Source organism: Bombus huntii, chromosome 12 (genome assembly GCF_024542735.1).
Source record: "Bombus huntii isolate Logan2020A chromosome 12, iyBomHunt1.1, whole genome shotgun sequence".
Classification (NCBI taxonomy): Eukaryota; Metazoa; Arthropoda; class Insecta; order Hymenoptera; family Apidae; genus Bombus; species Bombus huntii.
Genome location: NC_066249.1, coordinates 5,709,601 through 5,735,206, shown reverse-complemented (window position 1 = coordinate 5,735,206; position 25,606 = coordinate 5,709,601). Strand labels below are relative to the sequence as shown.

General features: G+C 42.5%; 1 protein-coding gene across 2 annotated transcripts in view; it reads right to left on the bottom strand.

The window, feature by feature from the left end:
* Positions 1-25,606, bottom strand: part of LOC126871729 (uncharacterized) — a 113,812-nt gene that overhangs the window by 53,393 nt on the left and 34,813 nt on the right. For both annotated transcript variants that reach the window (XR_007691727.1, XM_050630874.1), the window contains exon 2: positions 4,868-4,909. The gene's annotated coding sequence lies outside the window, so the exon portion shown is untranslated. The remainder of the gene's footprint in view (positions 1-4,867; positions 4,910-25,606) is intronic.

The following is a 25,606-nucleotide window of genomic DNA, read 5'->3' as shown; positions in this document are numbered from 1 at the left end:
AGTCGGTATGCTGTGAATTTTTCGAACTTTTTTGCAGGACTGGAAGAGAATCCTTTTAAAAGTGAGAAAGGAAGTGCGAAACTTGAAATTTAAAGCGAGATGAAGAAAAAATTTCGAAATTACAAGCATCAGGAACTTTTTTGTTGTCCTCGAGAGAAACTTCTTCTTCTTCCCCTTTTAACTACTTCGAAATTCTTTTTTTAAGCGAAATTTAAGTGGAAGAAACTGGAATTCAGCCTATGGCGGAAGAAGACCTTGAGAAGTACGAGAAGAATTGAATTATTGAAGAGAAAAGAAGTAACCGAGGTATCCGGAGTCGACTCGAGATAGCCAGACGCGAAAATCGACAACCCTTCTCGCTACCTCGTAAACCTTGGTGAATTCCAACCCTTATTCAAATTAAATCTACCATTGTATTTTGTAATACCTCGTAAGATGTTATCTGTAGCGGTTACAGTTTTAAGGCTATTCTTCCCTCACTTTGTGACAATTATTCGACTCTTATTTTTAATAATCATACTTTTAACGATATAATCATATTTTGCTTCGCCTCTACGTTCCATCCAATACCATCCATTTCGCTATTCTTTCATCAAAATTCCCTGGCAGATCCATCTTTTTAACGTCGGTACTCCCACGTCCTTTATACTCGTACTAATCGCCTCGCCATCCGTTTCATCCTTTAATCCCACGATTTTAAACGTGTCACGAGCCCTGTAACCTGTCCCTCCAGTCGTCGAATCACCGTGTTTAACGTAATCACCGAGTAGCGGGCGTCGTTGTAACGTGGTTTCCACGTTAATTTCACGACCTCATCCAGGCTGGAACGTCGTATTCCGGTTTACCGTGATCATCGTTTGCCGTAATCCTTCGCCTTCGATCGGTCCAGGTTAAACGCACCATCGACGAAATTTAGTCGATTTGGCTCGCGGAATTTCTTCGCAAGTTTCACGCAAGATTTACGAAAAAGGTCTGTTCCTCTTGACGATTCTACTTTTCCTTTTATTTCTATTTTTAACGAGTTATCCCTTCAACGAAATAAATCGCCCTCTTCTTTCACGAGAAAAAAAAAAAAGATTTCCTATGGTTTTCTGACTTCCTCTCTCAACGTTTTATTCAACATACGACTTCTTGTCCATTTATCAAAGATTCACCGGGGACCTTCAGTTTCTCGTATCTTTTTTCTACCCACGTGTCTCTTGTATCTTGTTCAACGTCACCATTGTTCATGGACCTCTTAGCTATCCTAGTAGTGGTTTTACCCTTCGCCGGTCGTCGTCGTAACGTAATACATGTCTTTCTGTATCCGCTTTCCTATTTAAAATAACAGATATTATACGGGAAACGAGAAGAATCTAATTTTTTCGTCCGATGCATATTTCACGCGATACTTTCGTAATTCAATTTAAATGTAATTTCGATACTGTAACATTGTTTGATCTCATACGATTTGTTTACTCAAGCTTCGTTTTTTATAAACGCGTATCAGTTCGAATTACCAGTATTTTGATTTGTACGTAAAATGTAGCAGGTTTATATTTCTGATGACGTGATGCACACGAGCGTGCGATGTAGCTATTCCTAATATTACTATTTGTATTATATTACGCGCGTAATAGCTGGATCGCACGCTCGTGTGATTTGCATCGTCAGAAATATAAAGCCACGATTTCAATTTCCATGGCGATAACCGAGATAACGGAATATTCTACAGAAGTAACGGTCTACGCGTTTTATTTCGACGAAGATTACGTCGAGATCAGAGCCGCCAAGTCCAATTAGAATTCGAAGCAAATATCGTTTCTTAAACTGGCGAAAGTCACACACGAAATTCCGAGAAGCGCAGCGAAATTTCTCTTTACTGTCCCGTTGCATCCAGTGGTTGGATCTTCGAGTTTAAAGTAGATAAACCTGGCTTTGGAATCGGTTAACACAGTTGAAGATAGTATGGCGAATAAAACGAGCAAAAATTACAGAGAAACGTCAAAGAGGAAATTATGGAGCAACGACGATGTAACTTGGGCTACCGTTTATCTACGATTCAAGTTTCGAGCAGAGGATATCCCAGATTTTCAACGAGCTTATTAATATCCTGCAAACCTAAATCCGACGAAGTATGGCGGGTAAATTTCGATAGGAACTCGTGAAGCGTTTACCGGGCCACTTGAACAACTTCGGCTAATTCCTTCGCTCGATTTTCCACCGGCAAGCGCTTGATCCTTGTTATTAATCCGATAATAAGAATCTGATTGGAAATGAGCGGGACGAATGGGGACAGGATGGCTTACAACATTGTTACAGGAATTTAATCGAGTTCGGGACGATTCGATGCTAAATTAGATAAGAGGAATTCGTAACATCCCAAGTTTCTCACTACCTATAATTACTAGTGGCACAGAGGAATTCCAAACTTTCCCTTCCTTTTCTCCAAAATAATTTTCTTAACTTTGCTTCGTTTCTATAGCCGATCGTCTTCGCAAGATATTCGTTACGATAAAAAGAAAAAGAAATAGGTAAACATTTCTTTTGTATATATACGAAGAAACTGCTACATTTTCTACAGAAAATTTGCCGTGCAAGTATTTGTCCAAGTTGTCGCGGATTCGATCGGCTTCTCGTTATCGCGTAGAAGGCGAGACGACGCGGATGCAATGTAAATCGAAGCCACACGCGACATCGAAAACGTGACGTAATCATCTCCGCCTACTCGCGCTTTCGAAAAGTTTCTGCGTCTGTCGTTCGTCGACGAATCACCTTACAGACGAGCATCCGTATCCTCGCAGTCGATTCGTTTAATTTTCTAACCTGCGACAGAGTAGAGAAACGTCGATGATTTTTGTACGATACGTAAAGAATATTCTGAGAGTGTCTGAGTAATAACGTCTTCTTCTACCGATTACAGTCGCTGGAAGAGTATCGTATCGAGGCTGTTAGGTTAGTACAGTGAATGGAGCTTCGCGAAAGGTAAGATAGAGCGGAGTTGAAACCCTTAGGAAACAGCGACAGGATACTGCGACGAGAATAGAAACGAAAGGACGTTGGAGGACGGATGAATAATTCATTTTAACAGGCGACCGAATTTCCTCGCGAATTAACATTCGTGAAACTTTGTCACGGTTTTAGAAACGTTTTCGGTCATCGAGGTAATCGGTAACAGATATATAAATCTACCACGAATACTCGAAACAATGGTGAAATAAAAAGCTGAACAGTTCGAGAAATTGCTCGATTTCCGATCGAATTTTTCCAAGTTCGCTATAATTCAGCTGGCACCTGCATTGAGAATTCTGCTATTTCAGAATCGTCGAGGATGTAGCAGGAATTAAGTCGTGCGATTTACGTCGTTTGGAGATGGAAGAACGAAGCGGCGAGAAAAAAGTATCGAACGGAAGAAGTTTCGAGACTCGAAGAACTCGCTGAGACTTGAAAAAGTTCAAGGTACTTTGCGCGAATTTATCCTCGGAATTTCTGGCATCTTCTTTCTTTTTTACGTAAGAACAGAGAAGATTGGTAATCCGCGATAACCCTCGATATCTCGCGGTTCAATTCGTCGCAGGAATTAGAAATATTGGAATTTGGGATTAGAAAATTATATTTGTTCGATTTGATCATTTACATTTGAATAAAGATTTGTATCTAACCAGGCCCATTGTTAAAATTTATTCAAATAAACCCCGTGAAGCTTGTAAAGCTATTGATCGTAAAGCAGTAACGTTTAAATAATTAAGTAACCCGAAGGAAAGAATAAACAGAGCTCTCTGAAAGCTTTGGAAAGGGAAGAGAAATTACGAGAACCAAGTTTTCCTAATTACAGCTATCCTTCAACGAGTAGTTTCCGCCATGGCCGACTTTTCAATTTCATTTCGTATCAATGTGGAGCAACGATACGGCTTAACGGTTTCGTTTCGCGGAGAATTACTCTCCACAAACTTGTTCCTCAATTAATAATTCAACATCTCTGTTTCATCGCGATACGCTCAACTGTCGAAGAATCTTTAATTCGTCGCGTCCCGTGACGTGGTGTATCTCTTTCTACTGCGTTTACTTCCCTATCTTTTCTTGTCTTCTATTTTCTTTTCTTTTTCTTACCATTAAAGCTACTGTCAAGAAATCTAAGGAGTGTAATTTTTACGCAAATGGTTCGCCTGATCGTTTCTACGTTTAGCTCCGTACAAATATGAATTTTGCTGTGACGAGAATTTTCTCATACTTTGCTCAAACTTCGGACATCGTTCGACGTTAGAAAAGATATAACTCGGTTGAAAACGATTAAAGGAACGCGGTAGAGCTAAACGTGAACGCTCTTTCACTTTTTCTATGCGTCTGTTTGTAAAATACGGTGAAATAATGGCAAACACGCGGATTTTTAAACAAAACTATGGTACAATGGACGGCTGCTTATCCATCTATTCCGTCCATTTTTCATGAACAATCGCGATCAGTGACGCGACATGGATCGCCATAGAAACGTTCCGGCTAACGAAAATCGCGTACACAATGTAAACCGAGCGAGCCACGCGAAAATAATGCTATCCGTGACTGATCACGTACACAGGCGAACGGTGAATCGATAATCGGATCGGTGATCGGATAACATGCTGCCTGTGCATGCGGAGAAACATAACACGCTTTCACACGAGACGAGGCAGTTATAATAGAACACGTAAAGGGGCGAAATCCGAAAGTATTTTTTATTTCAGAAAATTACTCGAATTAGTCGAATCGCGAAGAAGTGAAACTGCGATCGATCGAAGCCCGATATCTAGTTTGATCTCTAAGAAATTAAACGGTAATCGCGTATTCAAATTAATAGCCAAAAGGCAAACTTCTCGCGAGTTTAATAGCGATGGATTAGAATTAGAAATACCTTCTCGTCCCTTGTCACGAGTTGAATGGCGACAGCAAGAACCTGAAAACACAGAAGAGATTTTGTTATTTCCAAAGCTAGGAAAAAATATTTGTATTTTTAAAGGATTATGATTCACCTCCATAGTATTTTATCTTTATCTAATGTTCTATGATAGAACGTCTCTGCAGACCGAATAAACCTTCTCTTGGAGAAGCATTCAGAGTAAATTCATAAGAAGATCGTTCCAAGCACAATGTCAGCATCCATTCCGATCCATCTACTTTCAATTCAGCGAGGCCCGTTGCTACAACATTTTTCGCTTTGCAGGACGACGCGTCGGGCGTCGCGATGCCGCACCACCGTTCGTGGCGCAGGTTTTCGCGCGATCTCGATGTGCAATCGAATTCTATTCTGCTAACAGCCCTCTTTCACCGAAATAAATTTTTCTCTAGCTCGTGCTCTTGACTCAATGAACGTATCTCGCACAGAGAGGCGTTACGTACGAGTATGACATCGAATAGAATTTTATATTTGAACTGTGTTTAGAAGAGTTCGTTTTAATTGTTGCATCGTTAAATGCAAGATAAAAATGCAACGTCGGATTAAAACAACAGATCGATCTTATTTACTCGTATTTCCTATTTAACGAGTTAAAGTTACTTTGTGGTTAGATAGAAATTTATAGAATATCGAGCAGATAATTCAACGAATAATTCGCTGGTTTAACGAAACTGTCGCAGCTGAATTATATTTCGAACAAACGAACGAATTGCGTGTGACATTAATAAAGAAATATCTCGTGTTGACGGATAAATGGGAATAAATCCTGTTGTACGATCACGCGAGACTAGCGTGTCGAAAATATTCACATGGAAAGTGTAAAAATTGGGATATCAGATTTTGCTTCACGATTTTCAACATGTAAATTATCTCGTAACTAACGAACTATTTATCTAACGAGGAAAATCCAACGAACAATTTTCAAACACTCGCAGCCGAAATAAAAGTTCTGTTTGCAGAAATACACAGAATCATATAGGACGCGTGAAACCAACGTTGCAAGACTCCATTAAGGCGAAGAGATCTGCAAATCGGTTGGTATAATTTTCTTGCTATCCTCTCGAAATCTACGCAACCTCGAAAGTTTATTACGTGGAATTTCCTCGAACGATGTGCCGCCATTGATGCGGCACCGATGTTCGTTGTTCGCGTTAATAATTATCGATCGGCCATGTCAGAAGTTAAACGAACAAGCCTGCAACGTTCCTTTGTGAGGCAGCTAGCGAGTTCCGCTCGGCCAATCGGATCAACCCGATCGCGCATCCCTTGCCGTATGCACGATGAATATTTATTTGGCTCGATATAGAGAAGAAGAGAACGAGAGGGAGATAGAAAAGAAAGAAAGAGAGAGCTTGATTCGTTTGGTCGTCAATCGGTTTGATCTCGTTCGCTCGATTTCAGCCACAGCAAGAACGATTAATTTCGTTCACGATCGAACCAAGCGGATTCCAGCCTCGAAAATGCAGATCCCTTTGAATTTTCCACGAAACCCGAATTTTTATTCTTTTTTTATTCTTCTATCTGTTTCGTATTTTTCCTCATTTTGTTCCTCCGCCTTTCCTCCTTGTATTCCTATTTTTCGAGTTTCTTTTTCCACTTGTTTTGAGTTTTCACGAGTGATTCTGTGGACGAGAATCGCAGCGCTCGTTAGTAAGGGAAATATTCATTTTCCGTGGCACGAAAATAGCTCCGACGTTTTGCGAAACCCGGCGAATAACGCGGTGGATAGAGTTTCCGAAAACGCGCTTTAGGTTAACGCGCCGGAATTATAGCCACCAGACTGACCCAGCTTCGTTTCATTAAAAGCTGTGATAATGACGAAGTACGATACATACGTAATTCGTTGAATGGCGGTTTAAACGTTTGAGTTTGTAGAAATCGCGCGCACTTCCAGCCAGCTACGCTCTTAGCAATATCACAGGGGAAAAACCTTCCTTTTACACGGTTCTTTCTGGAATTTAATCTTTTTAACTTGTCGCGAAATTAATACTTTTGGACGAAATAGCGAAAGAACGTAATTGAAGGAAAGAAGAATGTAACTGACAGAAAGAAAGAATTCGTTTGACGAGAAAATGAACATCCCGTCGTGTGACTTCGATACCGAAATAGTAATCTTATACGAACAACTATTTCCTATATACAAGCATTGCCAATCCTTCGAATACGACATATTGAGAGCGAATGATCGAACTATTCGTATATTAACTATCGACTGTAGTCGGTGTTCCGTTTGTTTCGAAGCGGAAATGGTCGGACGTTCCACGCAATATCTGCTGACAAGGTCGTGGGATTCCCTTTATGCTCGGTGGAGAGAACGACCGATACTTGGTAACTGTGCTTTGAACACCCACAAGGGTCTATTACGATCAAGAACCGTCAGGCGGAAGGTACACTCGCCAAGTTTCCCGGCGGCACCATTTGCGGGACTCCTGGACAGCTCGTGTACGTCGTTGGGCTCTGCTTTTAGGATCGCGAAATGGATCCCTTCCCGACGAGGGGAATATTCGTCACGCTGCCATATCGATCGGTACAACGACTTACGAGGCAATTTGTGAAGGGACTATCGTTTTATGAATCAGAACACGTACGCTATAAGTGAACATCGTAGCTACGATTCAAAATTTCCCGTGTACAAATCACCGAATACAAGAGAAGTAGAAGAGAAATCTCGTATCGTTGATACGAGATTTTTCATTCTTTTTAGTCGTCGATCAAGAGTAGTGTTTGTTCGAACGTTTCATCGTTTTACAGAGATCTGCGCACTTTTCGAGTAACCTAATACTTTTCCAATGGATAACGACTCGTCGGTGATACTAAATACTTGCGATCGTCGAGTACATGGCAACGATAGAATGGAAAAAAAAATCCAGAATAAATTTGTTTCTGTATTAAAGCTTCGAAAATCGTCTCGGCTTAAAAACGGAACTCAGGCAATTAGAACTCGCGGTACCATCCCTGTCGTCGTCGTTCTACCTTTAAAGCATGATCGATTACCTGGAACGTCGCTTACGAACTCCGTTCGCCTCTGTTTCTCGACCTACATCCTCCGTCGTGCCCAAGTCGTTGCAACGTCTACTGCTGAATTTATTCCGACAAGCGAGATCGAGCAAACGCGGACAGACTCGTTCGATTCGTTGAAAGCGATCCAACGCAACCATCAGAATCCTCTGGAGATCGGAAGCAGATGGGATCGAAGCACGCGAAATACACGCTGAACAGGATAAATCCTTGTAAATATTTGAGCAACACCCGCGCCAAATTTCGGGGTTAATTCTATCTGTGTCAAATCGCAACAAGTACGAAGGAAACATTTATACGCTGTGATGAGATCCATTCAGCGGATTCGCGTTGCGCCTGACATCCTGACGCGTTACGTAAGCGAGAATTTGGTAAAAGAGAATTTCCTGATATTTTCGAAATCTCGAAAGCGAGAAGTAACAAGCGTCAATTTGCCTTGGTAAGTTTCCAAAACGAGGATGGGCGACGAAAGATGGAACGAGGTACGGTTCGTCGAGTACATTGGAATTCTGGCGGAAACTGTCGTCAGGTTTTGAGGCCGGTGTAGTTGCATCCGCTACGGTGTATGGAGGAATACGCAAGGAAAACAGGGGATGCAATGAACGGAGTAACGTATGGTAATGTTGTAGCCCGGTTGCCCTGGCCTTCTGCCACGAAACTGTTGAAACATCGTTCCTGTCTTTGCCCTTGCTCACCCGTCTTTTCCACAGACCATGTATCATCCTGGAACTTTCGTTTCGCTCGCCGATATTCGATCATCCTACTCTCTCCATCGAACGCTGACCCAACCGAAACGTATTTTTTACCTCTTAAGATATTCTTCCATTTTCTTTCTTTTGATCTCACGTCTAATTTCACCACTGTTTGTTTGTTTTTTGTCCCTTCAGAGGGACTAAAACCTCAGTATAAAAACGCTTCAAAATAAGCGCTCGCCCCAGTCAGTTAAAACATTTTGACCCAGTCTCTTGTAACGCTTTGAATCATTCTGTTGTAACAGTTTGAACCGTCACTCTATTGGATTTGCACAATAAATTCTGTTATCATATATAAAGTTCAATTTCTTCACCTTATTCGTGAAACGTTCGAACCGCGACGCGAGGAGATCACCGGCGATCTATCGGTTTCGTGATTTCTTGCGTCTCCAACGTGACACTAGCAATTCTATCTCCTTCTCTTTGGCTTCTCAACTCACACTTCCTGACTTCTCAACTAACATTGACTGTTAATTCGTCTTTCTCCCTTTGTCTTAGCCTCACCACGCACGAGTTCCGCAACCGCTCGTAGCCAGGATCACGCAGTGGATTTTCCGCGTAACTATTCGATCGAAGGACCGACGACACATCTTTGTACCTGTCGGCACTTTGGCTTTCTCGCGACATCGTTTATGGTTCACCCGGTATCTCTTAGGCCTTTCGTCCACCATACTACTAATAATATATAAATCCACGTATATCTTTTTAGTTTCCCTCGATGTAAATCTCTTTTGTCGCGAGTGCAGAAAGGTCAGCACGATTTAACTCTTGCATTATTAACATCCTATGCGAACAGCCCACTGACTTTACACCTCAGTTCGCACGAATGAACGATAGAAATAGCAAGGAGTTGGAGGAGAAAAAGCAACGAAATTTTTATTCGAATAGACTCGATACCTGAAGTCACGCGTTTATCAATTTTAGATAGATAGATTTTAATCGAATATCGTATAAATAACTGTGAATTTGGTATTTTCCATCTTTTTTTTTTCCAGCAAAAGATAGTTACCTTCCATTAGATATATTCCACTCTTCTACGTACAACGTACGATAAACTGTTCCATTAACGTATTAAAAGAAAAGAGCGTTTATTGGTCGTGCAAAGGGTTTAATCTCTTAAAAAATTCCCGGCCATATTCATTAAAATAATGGCGGAATAAATTAACGGCGACAGGAACGATAAGCACTTAATTAGTACTTGAAAGGCCTGGGGCTTTTTAGAATAAAATTCGATTAAAAATCCTAACTACTTGGTTTTTTTGTTAGGTCTTGGAGATATTTTGACACGTGTCTCCAGCGGGAGTCTCTTCGCGCCGCCAGACTCCTCTTGATGAATTGATTTTCCGTTCCGAAAGACGGCACGGTACGATAACGCTGCCAGATCGCAGCGACGGCGTCGTTCACCGTGTCGTTGGAAATGCTTGTCGCGTGCTGGAAATGACATACTCTCGTGGAATATCGATCATCGACGCTGACGAGGAAACCAACAGTGTCGTCGATGATAACGCGTGGAATAAGCATCGGCCAGTGTTTCAAATTTTATTGTTCGTCGCGACGTGATTGTCGTCGGTGCATTTCGAGCCTTCGCCGTTTAAATGGCTCTTTGTCGTTGTGTTGTAGGAAAATTAAGAGCTTTCTCTCTGTGTCGTACGACCACGGTGTATTTAACTCAACAATGCAGGGATTCTGATCTACGCAAACGAATGTTCCGCTGTTTCCATTCCATAATCTACGCTGTACATTGTTTTTGTCTAGAATTATCAACGATCAACGTGAAAAACTTTGCATAGTCGCGTATTGTCCTATTTAGTTTGATACATTTCGTTGAGTAATCTCGTCGTCGTTTTTAAAATACCAGTTTATGGTAACAGTGAGTACGAGGAATTTGTAATTCTCTCGAACGCACAAACCCAGAAAGATCCTAAAAACCACCGTTATTTGTCGTTTAATCCGCGTGACTCGATTGTGACGCGAATAAATTCGATGAAACAACGTTAACTCGGCAAACAAACGCGAGAGACGCGAAAAGTACATTTTTAAACGACAGCCATACCGATTTATAAACTCATTTTCTCGTCACGAGCGCCCGAGAGCATAGCAAATATTTACACGACCGTCGTAAACGAAAATATTGAATCTTCCACGATGAACCCCGCCGAAGAGTAAACCGTGTGAGAGAGGCACGATAAATATCGTTCCGAGCGGCTGAAATATTTCACAGGCGTAACAAAAATCGCGTCGGAACGACGCCAACGGCCGAAGCCAAGTCGGCGTCGTCGATCGCGTAAATCGTCGCGATGGCGGTTGTTCGCGTGCACGACGCTATGCAAGCGAGGGATCGCCTCGAGATTGATCGTTCCTTTCACCGTCTGTGCTAACGTTCGCGTGATCCACTTCGTTTTCAATTAACATTTTGTCCGGTCTACGCGTTGCACGTCAGTCTCTTCCAGTAGATTTCCACTAACTTTCGCTTTCTAACATCGCCACGCCAATTCTTTCTTTTACAAAAGTACTATCGTAGCGTGTGAAATTGAAAACTTTTTTCTAACGTTTCTTCGAACCTTTTGCCATTTAAGGTGTGTAACTTTACGATTATTGTTCCGGAAAACTTGTTTCAATTACTGAAATAGCTTCTGCAGGGATGTATAGAGTATTCGAATGTGGAGTATTTCATTCGTCACGGAGGAAAGTATGGTAAAGCACGGAACGAAGAAGGAAGAATGTTTCGTATCATTTAATTAAGAATTTTTCTTTCATTGCTAACTTAATTTAGTTTGAAGAAACCGTTCTCATATTTACCGAAACTAGCCCGTTAACTCGTAAAATGGTGCGGCAGCAGGGCGAAGCATCTCCTGCAACGCGATATTACGTTCTTTGACGAGCTGAAGATTTTCTAGCCAGCGTCTTTTCATAAGATAAAGCCAGGGATCTTTGATGGGACCTTAACTCGAGGAAAAAACTGTGCATTACCGTGAGAGTGCCTTGTTTCAGGGTCTCCAGAGGAGCTTGAGGCAACGTGAAAGATTAAAATTCTTTATTTCAAACGAATCATCTCTCGTACTACCATTTCGCAAAGTATACTTCCACGTAATGCTGACTTTCCTTTTCGAGATCGAGAGAGCCCGATGTAATTATACTACGTTCTTTCGCTATCGGGAAACTTTTACATATTACGTATTATTTCGTACCACGCTTTTTTCTCAATCCTTTGCAGCAGAATCCAAGTGGCAAAGGTCAGGACAAAAGCAACAAACTAAAAAGTCCACGACAAAATATTCTTCCATTTCGTTTTGTGCAATTCTTCTTAATGCAATTTCTTCGGCCAACTATTCCAAAGTTAGAACGCAGAAGCCGAACCTTAGCATCCCTGTGTTCTCATTGTTCCATTGTTCCGCTCATTTACATATCTAGCCATTGTTTCGCGGAATTTTTCCGCGAACACCGACGAAACAGGTGCTGGTGAAATCGAACGACGCGATAAATTCGAGAAGCTGCCGAAAGGGTCACGATTCATGCTCAGGCAGTCGAGAACGATCACAGGAGACGAAGAAAGATCGTCGAGCGTATCGTTCACGCTTCTGAACGGCGAACTTCGACCTACTTTATCTGAAAACATCCATTTCTTCGGAGCGGAAGTGGAAGATCGTTCGTCGTGGCTCGTTTCGCTAATAACGCTTTTCTGATCGTTTCGTGAGAAACGCGAGAGGAAAATCTCCGCTCGACGAGTCGTCAAAGGCGGTAAAACGTCGGGAAGGTTAAGAATGTTTCAAGATCGTTGCTTGAAATATTCGAGAAACAAGAAGAAACAGTCGCGGCTTGAAAGAATCTTACGATGATCGATTTGTTGGAAAAAGTAATTCGCTGGTATTGTTTGAAATTGTCGCTCATTATTACAGCGAATAAATACGGTGCATTGGTATAGTAAAAATAGCTGGCAAAGCACCGTAGGTAGTTAAAAATAAACGACAATATAATGTTTGTAAAGGTCCGTGGAAAATGCGACGACGTTATTAAATTTAGGAGTAATCATTTAAATGTAATATCACATTCGAGAGAACTTTTAACAACGAGGCGCGCGATAAATTCCATTTTAATACGTTTAATTCTAAATAATGGAAAATACCGTCGATATTTCACGCTTCAACTAGCACCCGTTTATTCGCTACCTGATAACGTTCAATGTGCCGATTTAATGCGCGTCAATTCTCATGTGGCGGATGATTAATAATCCAAGTGGCAAGTAGGTTGCAGCTCGAGTGCATACGATTCGCCGAGAGAGTCTTCCACGGTTAGGCTCGCGATTCGTCGATCGGAGTAATTGCTGTTTGAAGGTAATTCGAATGCAATGGAAAGCCGATCAGGATTTGAAACCGAAATCGCAACAAGGACTCGATCGATAATTCGGACGAGATGGTACTGATTGATTTAGGATGAAACGCGATGGATATGCAAAGCTCGTTCTCTTGTTCGTCTCAACTCCTCGTTATAGTTATATCGTTGGGTTACTTGCTATCAGCCTTTTGTAATTTATACATTAATAATAATATAATTTCTCTGATATCTCTCAACTTGTAAGAACCTTACAGTCTCGTTACGGCTGCAGTTTGCACAGCATCGTAATTTTTAGCGATGCTTGTAAAAGAAGGAGCACGAGCTTGGCAATCAGCAAGAACGATCGAGACGAGCACGACGTTTGAAAAATAATGTAGAAGTTGAGAAGATAACGAGTGTTGGAAATTCTCGTGGAGAGTCTTGAAAGTCATTTAAGCGTTGTAATTCGAGGGAGAATTGTGCGCTCGAATTTATCATCGTATCATCTATGCTTGTATTTATAAAATTCCTACTAAATCTCTCGGGTCACCCACGAGCACCATAAACCCATACTAAAGGACGAAGAAACAGCGTTATGCGTGTGTAGCATACAGAGAAACGAAAATATAAAAGTTACGCTTGCGAGTCTCCGGAGAACGTAGTTTACGACGATACTACGTAGCGCTATAATATTTCGCTATACTTATACAATACTCCGCGTCGCGTTCCACTAACCCTATTTTTTTAGGATTCTTCCGCCGCTCCGGAAACCGGAAACAACAGCATGCAACGTCCCGACAAACGTATGCACGTTATTGCACACAGGTTTTGACGCAGTTTGGCATGTTCGTCGCGCGCTCGGTTCAAGCACCGAAGTCACGGCGAAAATAAATGTGATTCAGGCCGCGTAAATCTTTCACCCTGCCACCCTCTACGTGAAATTCCCTGCGGCGTTCCTTGGCGATGCCGTGCAAGTCGCCGGAGGATCACGAATTTCTCCGACGATCGATTCAATTTCGAATCGCAAATCGCCATTGCCCGGCAGGATTTCAAACAGAACCGCAGCTGAGGTTTGCTTCGGCTCTGTTCCTGTCAGAATGTTGACGTATCACCGTGCTGGCATGCTGCATATGCAAACGGGATCAGGACACATTTTGCAGCGGACAACCACCGTGGTTGAACATCGCAGAATACCAATGGCGATTTTGCAGAAGATTTCCCATACAGACTCTCTACATTTGTTTTCTTCGTTCCGTTTCTACTTTCTTTTATCTTTCGTATCTTTCCTTTCCAGTCCTTTGCTTTTCGTACGATCCGGTCTATCGCGACAGTTCAGTCGTTGCTGTTATCTACCGTAGTCTACCGTAGCTACTTTATCTCGAACGTTCGTCTATCTTCGCCGTGCTACTATCATCGAAGATATTTTGCTTTGGTTCTTCTGTTCGCTCTCGTGAAATTCGCCTGCCATACTTTTTGCATATTTTTAAGCAAAGCACGTTTTACAAGTTTATGGTGAAAAAGAATCAAGATCAGAGGAGATCAAATCTCCTCTCTCTATTGAATTTTTGCTCCGTTCTACGTTCTATCTGCGCGATTTCCTGGACAAGCGACACGAAACGAGCTTCCTGACACCATCTCCTCGCGTCTTATTCGAAGGTTTCAAGAAGTCGTTTACCTCTTTCCTCGCTTCCAGCTGCAACGCAGCTTGTCCCTCGAACATTTTACTCGCGACAGCTGTTTCCACAGGGCAACGATGCAAGCTGATTTTCAAACAATATTCGCTCGTCCAGTGACATTTCGAGGTGTTTGCCCGGCGAATTCCCGCTGGAAATCTGCGAGTATTTCACTACGCGACAAACACGACCTCTGTTTGCTAAAGCGAGGTTTTAAGAAGTTCAGAGTGTCGTCGCCCTTTGTCTCCGTTTCGATACCGCAGACTCAGCCAATTTCTTTCAATTATTTGCACACGCCGCGCCGCGAACAAGAGATTACTTTCGTCGCTTCGTATTTCATCGCGGAATGGAGCGTCCTTTATGCCGATGTGAAAGCTATTCTCCGTGGAAATACAGCAAACGCGGTTTCTTCTTGAGCAACGAGGCCACCGCAGCTGGCTTCTGCTTTAACTCTCGAAAATCTCTCCGATTCCATTTCAAAGAAATTTCGTTGAGTAACGTTTCTCCTACAGAAACACATTACGCACGTTCATCCTCTTATCTTGATAATTTCAGAATCAACAAGACATTTCCAACTTCGTCCTACTTATCTTTCATTAATTCCCTCGAAACAGCCTTCGGCTTGTTTTACCCGATTCAAGAAGTATCTTCAAAGAAGAGGTTTGTAATTAAGTCGAGATGAAAATTTTGTCTTTTCTGCGCGAGGCAAAGTAGCAACGAAAGGTTGCTCGCTGTTCGTGATTTCTTCGGCAAACGCGGCCAAATGATATTTTTCCGCGTACACGTGGCACAAAGGGCGAAGGTGACCAGAGAGGCGCGACGCGCGAATGCAAATGCTATTTAAATAACGGAGAACGGAAATAGCTGTGGCTGGTAGGCCGCTTTGAACAGGTGACATCCTATACATTCTGCTCCTTTTCCTCACGAAAGTACACCCACCCATCTCGTCGACGAGAGAGCCCAGGCTCTTTATCTTTGCCAAAGAGTCGAGAAAGACGGACGACTATGGGGTAGAAAGGAAGCGGAGAAGGAAGTTAATGCATCTTTCAACGCGCGCGGAATAATTTCTCGTGCGCGTTCTCTCCTATTTACTATTAGTTTGCTCTCCAGCAACTCGCTCACCCCTTCCAGAAGGTCTTTCACCGACCGACGGAACATAATATAACCTACCCTTGCTTTATTCTTTGTACCTTTTTCTCTCCTTGGTAGAGCGTACACGGTTCTCCGTTGCCATTATTTTTAATCTCTCGCGTATTTTGTTCTTTTGCGTCAGGTCGCTTTACCGCTTGAAACGTGGATGGAGTAAGCCACGGACAAATAGAGGACACTTAATGCATCTTTAACGTTGTTGTAGCAAATTGGAATTTTTTCTCTTCATAGGGCGTCATTCTAGATATTTTGATGACTGTTGGCTGTGTGTGGAGAGCGGTTCCGTATAGAACATACAGAATGCTGGAGGATTTTTTATTGTACAATGGAGAGAGGAAACTTTTGTGGGAATCTCGTAATTGAGAGTTCTTTGCGACGGTCGTTCGTGGAAAGTGCATCCGGAAGATTCTTTCTCCTCTTACATTCGACTTTCTGTTATCCTTTCTTGGCCAATGAGATTTTACGGAACAACCAACTTTCCTGTAGAGCAATTCATTTTCTTTTTCGGCATGTAAGCGTCAATTTTGGCATTTAAATTTCGGCACATTAAACGATATTGTTAGATAACGATAACATCGATAATAAAAATATCGTACCGAAGATCTTGAGAGTCAAAGTCCATCTATTGCGATAGTAATCTAAACTCGTACTACTAGTACTAAACTTGTTCCTACGTTTGTTACGTCCTTACTGCGTACCCTCGATAGTTTCAAGTATCCTCCATAAATCTCAGGAATTTCCTCCAGGAGTCAAGGCCCTTCAGACCGAACAGATATTCTTTCGCTGAATTGTTTCCTAAAGTTTATTGTCCACCACGGGTTGACACGGGAAAGTTGCCTTTCTCACGTATGAGGCCTCCCACCAGCAACTTTATCTCGAGGGCGGTTAGCATCCTTCCTAACCCACCACCATAGCAAATAACCAATTAACAACGAAGCCTATTTCCCTCGCTCTCTTAGCCAAAATCGTCATCAACAAATCCGATGGTCCCGTGCGCTAGACACACCCATCCTTAGCTTTCCTCCGCCACAGCATCGTCACCGAACTTCACTGCTTTTCCATCTTTCAAACAGTCGACTTTCTTTTCAGTCACTTACTTATCTTATACGTACGCACCAGCGTAACTATCTTCTTTACAAGTTGTTGAAATAAACTGTGATTTTGTTCGGGATTTGGAGTGGCCGCCTGGTACCGCGACGCTTTATATGAACCAGATGCGATCCTCGGGCAGGACGACCGTCAAGGGTTTACGCTACCCTAGTGCGGACCCATCATAAACAGTGGGCCTATTGTACAGTCAAGGTACTTTAGGACTTCACGGAAAAAACTCATAAGGCACGAAACTTCTTTATTTTATGGTACATCTCAGGAAGACCGGACACGCGGGTTTTCCCCAAGTGTAAGGTCACCCGTGCGCGAACCTTCATGAAGGCGGCCAGCCCATCCTCAAACATACGTCTGTAGAAGATGGGTTTATTCAAATATCGCTAATAACGGTCTATATGTCGTGAGCACTTTATTAAAGATATACTTTGACACAAAGCACAAGTCCAGGTATAATAATTTATCGAAATAAATACGCGCGTGTCAAGAGACTCCGTATACACTATGATGCGTCGGTATGCTTACGCTGCAATCGCTGCTCTCTCGCTCGTCATTTCGCTTGTTTATTTATACTGGTCAGGGGACAGTCGGAAAGTTTGAACTCGACTGCGTTTGACGGTTGAAAGTAGCGGCGACATTGTTTTACTCGGAGTTCATTACTCCTTGTAATACCTGTGACCTAACGGTCATGATACTCCGAAACAAAACAACAATAAGATTTGATTTTATCCTGCTCGCGTGCCGCTACACGTCTTTACCCAATGATCAGTTAGTAACAGATTTGAGACACACCCACCACGAACTTTCCTCTACGACAGCAACATCACCAAGAGACACTCCTGCATCGGTATTCTAAGATCCAACATATAACAGTATTCAGTCAGAGTATTAAGTGGAATCCAGTGAACTTAAAGACAGTTGTATTCAGAGTATCGAGTGGAATAAATAAGGTGAACTAAACCTCGCTCTTTACATTTATTATAATCCTCCACCTTGGACGCTAATAACGTTCAAGGCTCGCGATACCAACCGATCAGTTGTGCCTGACTGGTCGCTAGTTAGTTGAGTGTCGCAACAGATTTATAACTTGTTATATCAGTGTCTTATTCAATTAAACTATCTCTATTATCCTAACCGAAATAGGGAATCGATCATTTCGCGGCGTCGATTATCTAATCGTAACGGAAATTCGTTAAGACTCCCGTTGGCGTGCTTCCTCGCGATCGCGTCTCTCCGCGAGTGGTCGAAACAACCTTTATCCCTGAAATTTCCCTTTCGTCGAAAGGTAAAGTATCCATTGTTTGCCCCGTCGACCGAACTTTACCAAGAGATTGACCTTTTTAATAATGCACACTGGGACTTCCCTATCCCATTACTTCGGCGATTGTTCCGCAACGGCGACACAAGTTTCTCGCCACGTAGTAACATCGTCTCCTTCTCTTTTCGTACGATTAATAACCCTTGCACCAGGGAATTACAAGTCTTCGTTTTAATCACGCCTGTGGCAACTTTGTTGCAGTTTCCTTCGAGTGCGTTTTCCATGGAAATTTCCAGTAACTTGCGACCTCGTCGTACGACAGGAATTTTATTTTATCCCGCGTGCAACGTTGTCCTCGTGCCTCTCGTCTCGTTGTTTGTCTTTCGACGAGGGTCCGTGAAAATGGCGGAACAAGCAGCACGGCGTTCCTATTTGCCTAGGGAGCGCGCGTAAGTAATTGGACCTCCTCCCTTAACCCTTTTCCACCAAGTCCCACTGTAACTAGTCGCCCGAAGGTCGACTTCCTTTGCAGCACGAATCTATGTATCAAACTGATATTTCTAATTTAATTTTGCCTCTCCTTTGAATTCCATTTTTTAGATAAATCGGATATTCGGAATAGGATTTCTACGATGTACGATATCGGCACGGATTGGAAACGTGGAATGCAAATTAAAAGCCATAAAATATTCGAAAGCAAAACGTTCGCGATAAAACGTAATACTCGCGTGAAGTTTCCCGATATGAAGATACGTTTCAGACGAAAATCGTTTGTTCGCATATAACGTAAATAATAAAAATTGAATCTGCAGTGAACACGATAAGGATCGTTCTTTCGCCTTTCCGACACCTCTATCCTTCTTTCATAGGGCAATAAGATCGATCTGTCTTCGTAATTTTTCGAATAACCAACGCAGTAGTTTCGAAACTCTCGTGCCATCGATGTTATTTTCATATGCAAACGCGATTCGTAAGCGACGAATCGAGTCTCTGACATCGATGTACCTGCATTTTTCTTCTGGATATGAACGATACAAACGTGACACGATGTAACGCGCGCAATTTCTGCACGAACGCCAGCATTTTATTTCGTACTTTTCGATGAATGAGATTCTGCCCCCCTTGAATTTTAGCTGCGTTTCCGGATAAATAAATTCCGATCTACGCGACCCCGTTTCCCAGCGCGAATACTCCCGCGTCTGCATACGGTCGCTCGATCATTCTTGAATGAATAAATAACGAACCGTTGCCTTCCGTCTACTTTTACGCTGCGGCAATGTTCTGTTTCGAATGAATTAAAGCAACAAGTTATCCGAAGAATTGCACGGAAGAATTTTCTTACGAACGATGCTTGGATGAATATTCTTGCCAGCACGGACTTGGTTATTGATTTTTCAATACGAACGTCTCATTCTGATGATATAAACGACGATATAAAATAGCTGTTTCGTAATAAATCGAAATAAATGTTTCGTGAGTTGTCGAAGAAATAAATATTTTATCAATCGCGTGACTAGAGGATATTCTCCTATTTTCTTGTTCTCGCTATGTTACTTTAACAGAGGGATTTTTTTACGAGTATTTTTCTAAAAGGTCCTCCTTTTCCAAATAATCTTTTAAGAGACACCATTTTTACCACCTCGCATCTCGACACCGAATCTTTCTTGTCCAAAGCAGAGTCCTCCGGCTGGAATTATCGATCCAGTAAAGTCACGTTCAGACGTAGACCAGGAGGTGTTGCTTTTACGTCCAATTTTTGGATTCGTCGATTCCCACAGTTTCTACGTTGCCCGATTTTCTTCAATTTTCTCCACTTTATGTCGCGCTAAAAATATTCATCTTGCGAATTCCGCTATTTTTATCCGCCGGTATTATTTACGAGTCACAAAAACAAGTTTCAGCAACATCCCAGGCGCCTCTAAATTCACCCTATGTTACACGATCTTCAGCCGCTTCTTCAACAGCTATAAATCCTACGTAACAGTTGTCTCGACGCAATCTTCGTCGCACCTTACGGCTGCACGCGAAGGATAAACAGATTTAATCGCTCGGTTGTTTGCAGAGGTAATAAAATCACCGAGGCTCGCTCGATTCGTCTCCACTTGCGTCTTTGGCGTGTGTTTCCACCGAGAAATCTGTTTTCCTCCAGCTGTGCTACATCGTCATAGAAACGTTCCACGTCTAACGGAAGTTCGTTGCTGTGGAAAGTCAGCCTTAGACGGTTTTCCTGCTCCATCCTTGCCTCGGAAACTGTTGAGAAATATACGTACTAGTTTGCTGTGGCTCTCAAAACGACCACGCTTAATGATCGCGTGGTTTGTCACGTCGAACGTTTGCTTTCAGGGAAACGCGAGTCGGCGAACAAAGCGATGTGCGACGTTTGATATTTATTTTAATCGTTGAACGCGCAAAGAGGTGCAATTTGCGGACGATATCAGGCCGCTCTTGTTCGAGTAATGTCGACAGTTTAGGTACTGGGACAAGGTTTAGTTTCAAGATCGTAGTTTCAGATTTAGAATGGGGACGAAATGGTATGTGGGTCGAAAGATTGATTTGAACAGCGATGTTTAGAAGCGATGACTGCAGTCATGGATTATGTATATTAATTCGAACGAAAGAAAGAAAACATCGTTGAAAATTAATCTTCTAGTCGACCATCGAGGACGGTAGCGTGTGTCCATCGATAAGGAAGCTCGGTTCCAGGTTCCGTTATGCGATCACGCAACAAACATTGAGAAATCTATCGCGTTCGATAAAACTGCCGTTTTACATTCCGTTTGAACGCGCGATGTCTATCTGCTGAAGATATATATATATATTTCTATATATTCTGGCTTCTGCCACGCGCGTTTGTCTTTCCTCCATTTTCCACCCCCTTTCTATCCGATATTTATACTTCGTCCGATTTAATTTGCATATTCTAGGACACACGACACGTTCCATGCGCGCAGTTCGCGTCTTACTAAAATCTTTGTCACCCAGACACGACACGGTCTCGTGAAAAACTGAAAAAATTCGTTCGCGATCAACCCTTTCAAACAGCAATTTGGAGCAAGCGTGTGTCATGGTCGTGATGGTTGACGAGTGACAGACGCCTGCAGAAGCGAGTTTTCCAGCTGATTAAAGTTGCTGTCGTTCGCAAGTCTACATCGTTTTGCGTTCGCCGCTGTAAAAGGCGTCGACTCGAAGGATGAAACGATCGTTCGTGAAAGGAACTGGCGATCGCGCGCAAAGTCAGCGTCGCGCGTTGCAGCGGCCATTTCGCGCGAACAAGCGTCGGAGGAGGTTGTCGCTCGGTGCACTTTAACCGAGTCAGATCTAAAGCGAGTTAAGCCGAAGGAAGATCGATAAAGCGACGCTGGGGCATATCGCTGTCGGGGAAGATCGTTAAAGTCCATCCTCGTGGTTTTTACGATCCGTTAAGTGACAAGTCAATGGTAAAACATCGTGTTTATGACATTTCGTAGACATTCAAATATGAATTCGACTGTCAGCGAGGAAAAAACGCTCGTTTAATCCGTTCGTTACGATCCATTTGAAACTTTGTTTCGCCAATTACGGTGTAACAAATTGAAATGGAAATAAAAATGATCGTTACAAAGAGGTTACAAAGAGCTGCACGAAAGCTTTTAACGAGTGACGGGTTATAAATTGCTTTTACCAATAAAAAAAAAAAGAAAAAATAAAAAATAGATAAACAAAAGACCAGAATGATTCTTTTCGTGAACATAGAAACGTGTGGTTTCTACTGGAAAATGGTAACAAGGATAACGTCGACGGCTACTAGCGAACCGATGCGACGCGACATAGAAAAAAATCGCTCGATAATCCATTACAGGTTCTCTTCCTGTAATCAGTCGTCTAACGAGCAGAAAGTGACGACGATAGAACGAAAAGGATTTTCGATGGCGAGCGAGCCTCTTGGCCCTCCGCTTTTCCATCTCTGGCGCAAAGTTTGCGGCCGAAAATAAACGGCCGAAAGAAATCGATCGATAACCAATTCCTAGCTGTTCGCCAGTAATCCGTTCCTTTCACCGGCTGTCTAACTCGCTGGTGGTAATCTTTATTGATACCGTGGCAGAGCAGGGGAGACATGTGCCACGAGGGCAGCCGGATATTCCGACCGAGTGTCTCGCACGAAATTTCCTATTAGTCACACTTGCCCTCGTTGGATTAAAGCGAAATGACGGATCGACCAGGAGGAACAGGACGGTTGGAAGTTTCTGTCGAAAATTTCTCGACGATCGCCGATTACGGTATGCAAACACGTATGTAAATATAACGTAACGTACGTTGATATAAATTTCCACGCGGACTAGCATTATAAACACGACTGTAAAAATCATTGTTTTGTATGAATTTTTGGTACTTTGATTTGGCTTTGAATATCGAGCTCTCGTTTGAAACGGACGCGTAAAATATAATTTCTCACCTCGATGGACGTTTTCGATCGATGTCCTTGTAGGAAAGATTGCGAGGCTGATTTTCAAAGTTTTAATTAATTCCTTCTAATTCCGATACTCTGACCGTCGTTCATAAGCTGCAGATTCAGATCAAAAGGGAAATAATTAAAACGATTGCAAGATGCTTGTTGGTAGATTGGTGGTAATTTGCTGATTCATAAAAGTTGTCTATCGTTCGTTATCTATTACTGGGATCTGAAAAGTCTGCAGACCAGAGACCAATTAAACGAGATAAGTAAACTTTCGAATTTTTCCTTTACTGGAAAGAAAGCAATCGATATGAAATACAACGAGATAAAGCGTCCTCTAATTGTTACCAATGACCTCGGATCGAAACGACTCGAGGCAACAAATCGCTTCAAATTGGAGACATCGTGGGAGAAATTGCTTCAGAAACGAACGTCTTTGTTCAAATCGATCGCCTAAAGTTCCACGCTTTCAAACAAATGATCGTGAATCGCGGTGACTCGGCGATAGCCGAAAACTTCGAAAACCGAGAAATCTACCCGTTTCAGAGGACCATCGCGCGCTTCGTTTCCGCGCAGACGTTATCGCGATCGAATCGAATTTATTTCCCCGCCATGTTCCGCTTATCACTGGTGGAAAAAACTTGATCGACCAACAAAAACATAAACGAGCCGACAGAAGACGAACGAGTTTTCCCGATAAGCATATTCACGGATGCTGTTTTAGTTTCCAGATAGTAATCACCGTAAATAAGTAATATTCATCTCTCTTCTTTCCTTTCTTTCTATAACACGCTGGCAAAGGTATGCAAATCTTTGTCTCATAAAATCGATGGATCCTACGCGTGGGTTTTCGAAGGGCACAAGGCGATGTAACGCTCGCGATAGACAGGAATACGAGAGCAATTTTTCAAGCAGCTCGAGACTACGACAATTTTTCATGACAAACTTGCTCCGTGGAGGAGTCGCCGGAAAACAAATGAACGGGACAAATAAACTTCTCATTCTGTTACAACGTTGTCTTTCACGAGCAACTTTTACTCACCGCCGCTTTTCTTTCTTCAACCCCCGTCCAATGTACTTTACTTATCTTCTAAGGGAAAAATAAAATAATTTGAGAGAAAATTACGTTGCAAAGAAACACCTCTGAATTTTACGAAAGCTTTCGAACTTTTGAATATTTCCAAGTTTCCAGTCTCTAGCCGGTTCTATTCTTCCAGTCTCAACCGAGCGAAGGTGGGAAAATGGAACAACGAAGATTCAACGTGAAAGTGGGATCGATATTTTGAAAGTAGAAAATCAGAGGAGCTGCTAACGAGCCGAGAACCCCGGGGAAAACTCGAGAAAGTGTCGCGTTTCTCGCTGAAAGCAGTCGACAGTCTCCGGCGGAGAAGCGGAAGTGGAAGCGAACCGGCATGTAAACAAGTGTCGTTCATTCGTAGCTTCGTTTCACCGCGTAGCACGCGGCATACGCCATTCTTGTTAGCACAACCAGATGGAAAGATAAAACAGAAACTAAACGAGACTGTGCATCGTCGGCTTTCATCGCGTTTTCCACTTTCTCACAGATTTCACGCACGCAGAATTGCACTTGCCACGAGAACGCGTGACAAACAAATATGGAGAAGGAGCAGGTAAAGTCACGAATAGCAGAGTAACAGTGATGAAATTTGCATTTGTAAATTATGTAACCGGATGTTTGTGCGTTTTTCGGTTCGTCGTGTCGATCGATGATCAATTTCCATTTGCATCGTAATTACCATTCTTCGATTATTCCGCGTTCGTTCCGGTATTTCTACAGCTGATATCGAATATTGCAAACAGCTTCGAATTTGATTAAAAAGAAGAAAGACGATGTTTCTCGGTAGATGTGAATCTGGGTAGATTAAATTCGAACTTTTTGTGTAAGCCGTTTTACTCAAGCGTCACAACATTTTTTTTATCGACGTTGATTCGCAACAACAAATAGATTTTAACGTTTAATCACAGTACCTTCGTTCGAAGCACTTCATCGTGTACAGATGTCTGACGGTGAGCATCACAGCGAGCGACATATCTCATCGTTGTTTCCATAGAAAAGAGGCTTGAAGAAAATGGGCAGCGTTCGACGTTAAGCAATAAGCAGCGATGAGAGAAGGGCAGGTCGTGGGAAGATAAAGAAACGCGAACCGAGTCTCGTGACTTTTGCTGTTTTCGCTGTTCACTCGCAGCAACAGGTATTCCCGTTTCTTTTCAAAAGGCAAGTGTATCGATAATTGTCGATACTTTCCGCTGACAGTAGCTCTGCTAGATCGCGTTGGCGGAACGAATTCTACTTACTTGGGCCGAGTGTAGAAGAATTAAAACTTCAACCTGTTGATCTGTGTACAGATCGAATACTCGTAGAACGTTAAACAAGACGTTCTGCAACGCAAAGATCTACCGGTAACGATCCAGCGTTTAATCTTGTTGTTTGTATTCCGAGTTGAGATTCTGCGATGTCGTAAACGAGAGATTATCGGTGATCGACGATATTTTCTAACACCTGCGCACAGTTAACCGCGTGAAATACAGTTAACGGTGCCATTACCTCTAATTGCGCGGAAAATGCACGCCCACCCACAATCCAATTGCAATATCGTGCATTCGAGCAATTATCCGCGCACCTGTCGAACTTGTTGATGACTTTAATTGTACGCACAATTGCACGCGCTTTTATCGTAACGGTAACGCGTATTTTTCGTTTTTTTAACGGAAGGATCAGAAATTCTCGATACATTCGTGACAGTTACCGGTGAAACGACTTATTCCCGATAAAACATATACGCCGCGTCCACTAAGAAAAAAAAAAAAAAAAAAAAGAAGAAAGAAATTTCTAACGACTTGGTTTGATCGATGAAGCGATTCAGCGGATCAACGTTGATTTATGACGTCGCGTCGCTTTAAAGGCACTACGTTCGCCCGAAGCGATACATCTCATGATTCATTCTGCCAGGCGACAATGTAATGCATTGGACGCGCGCC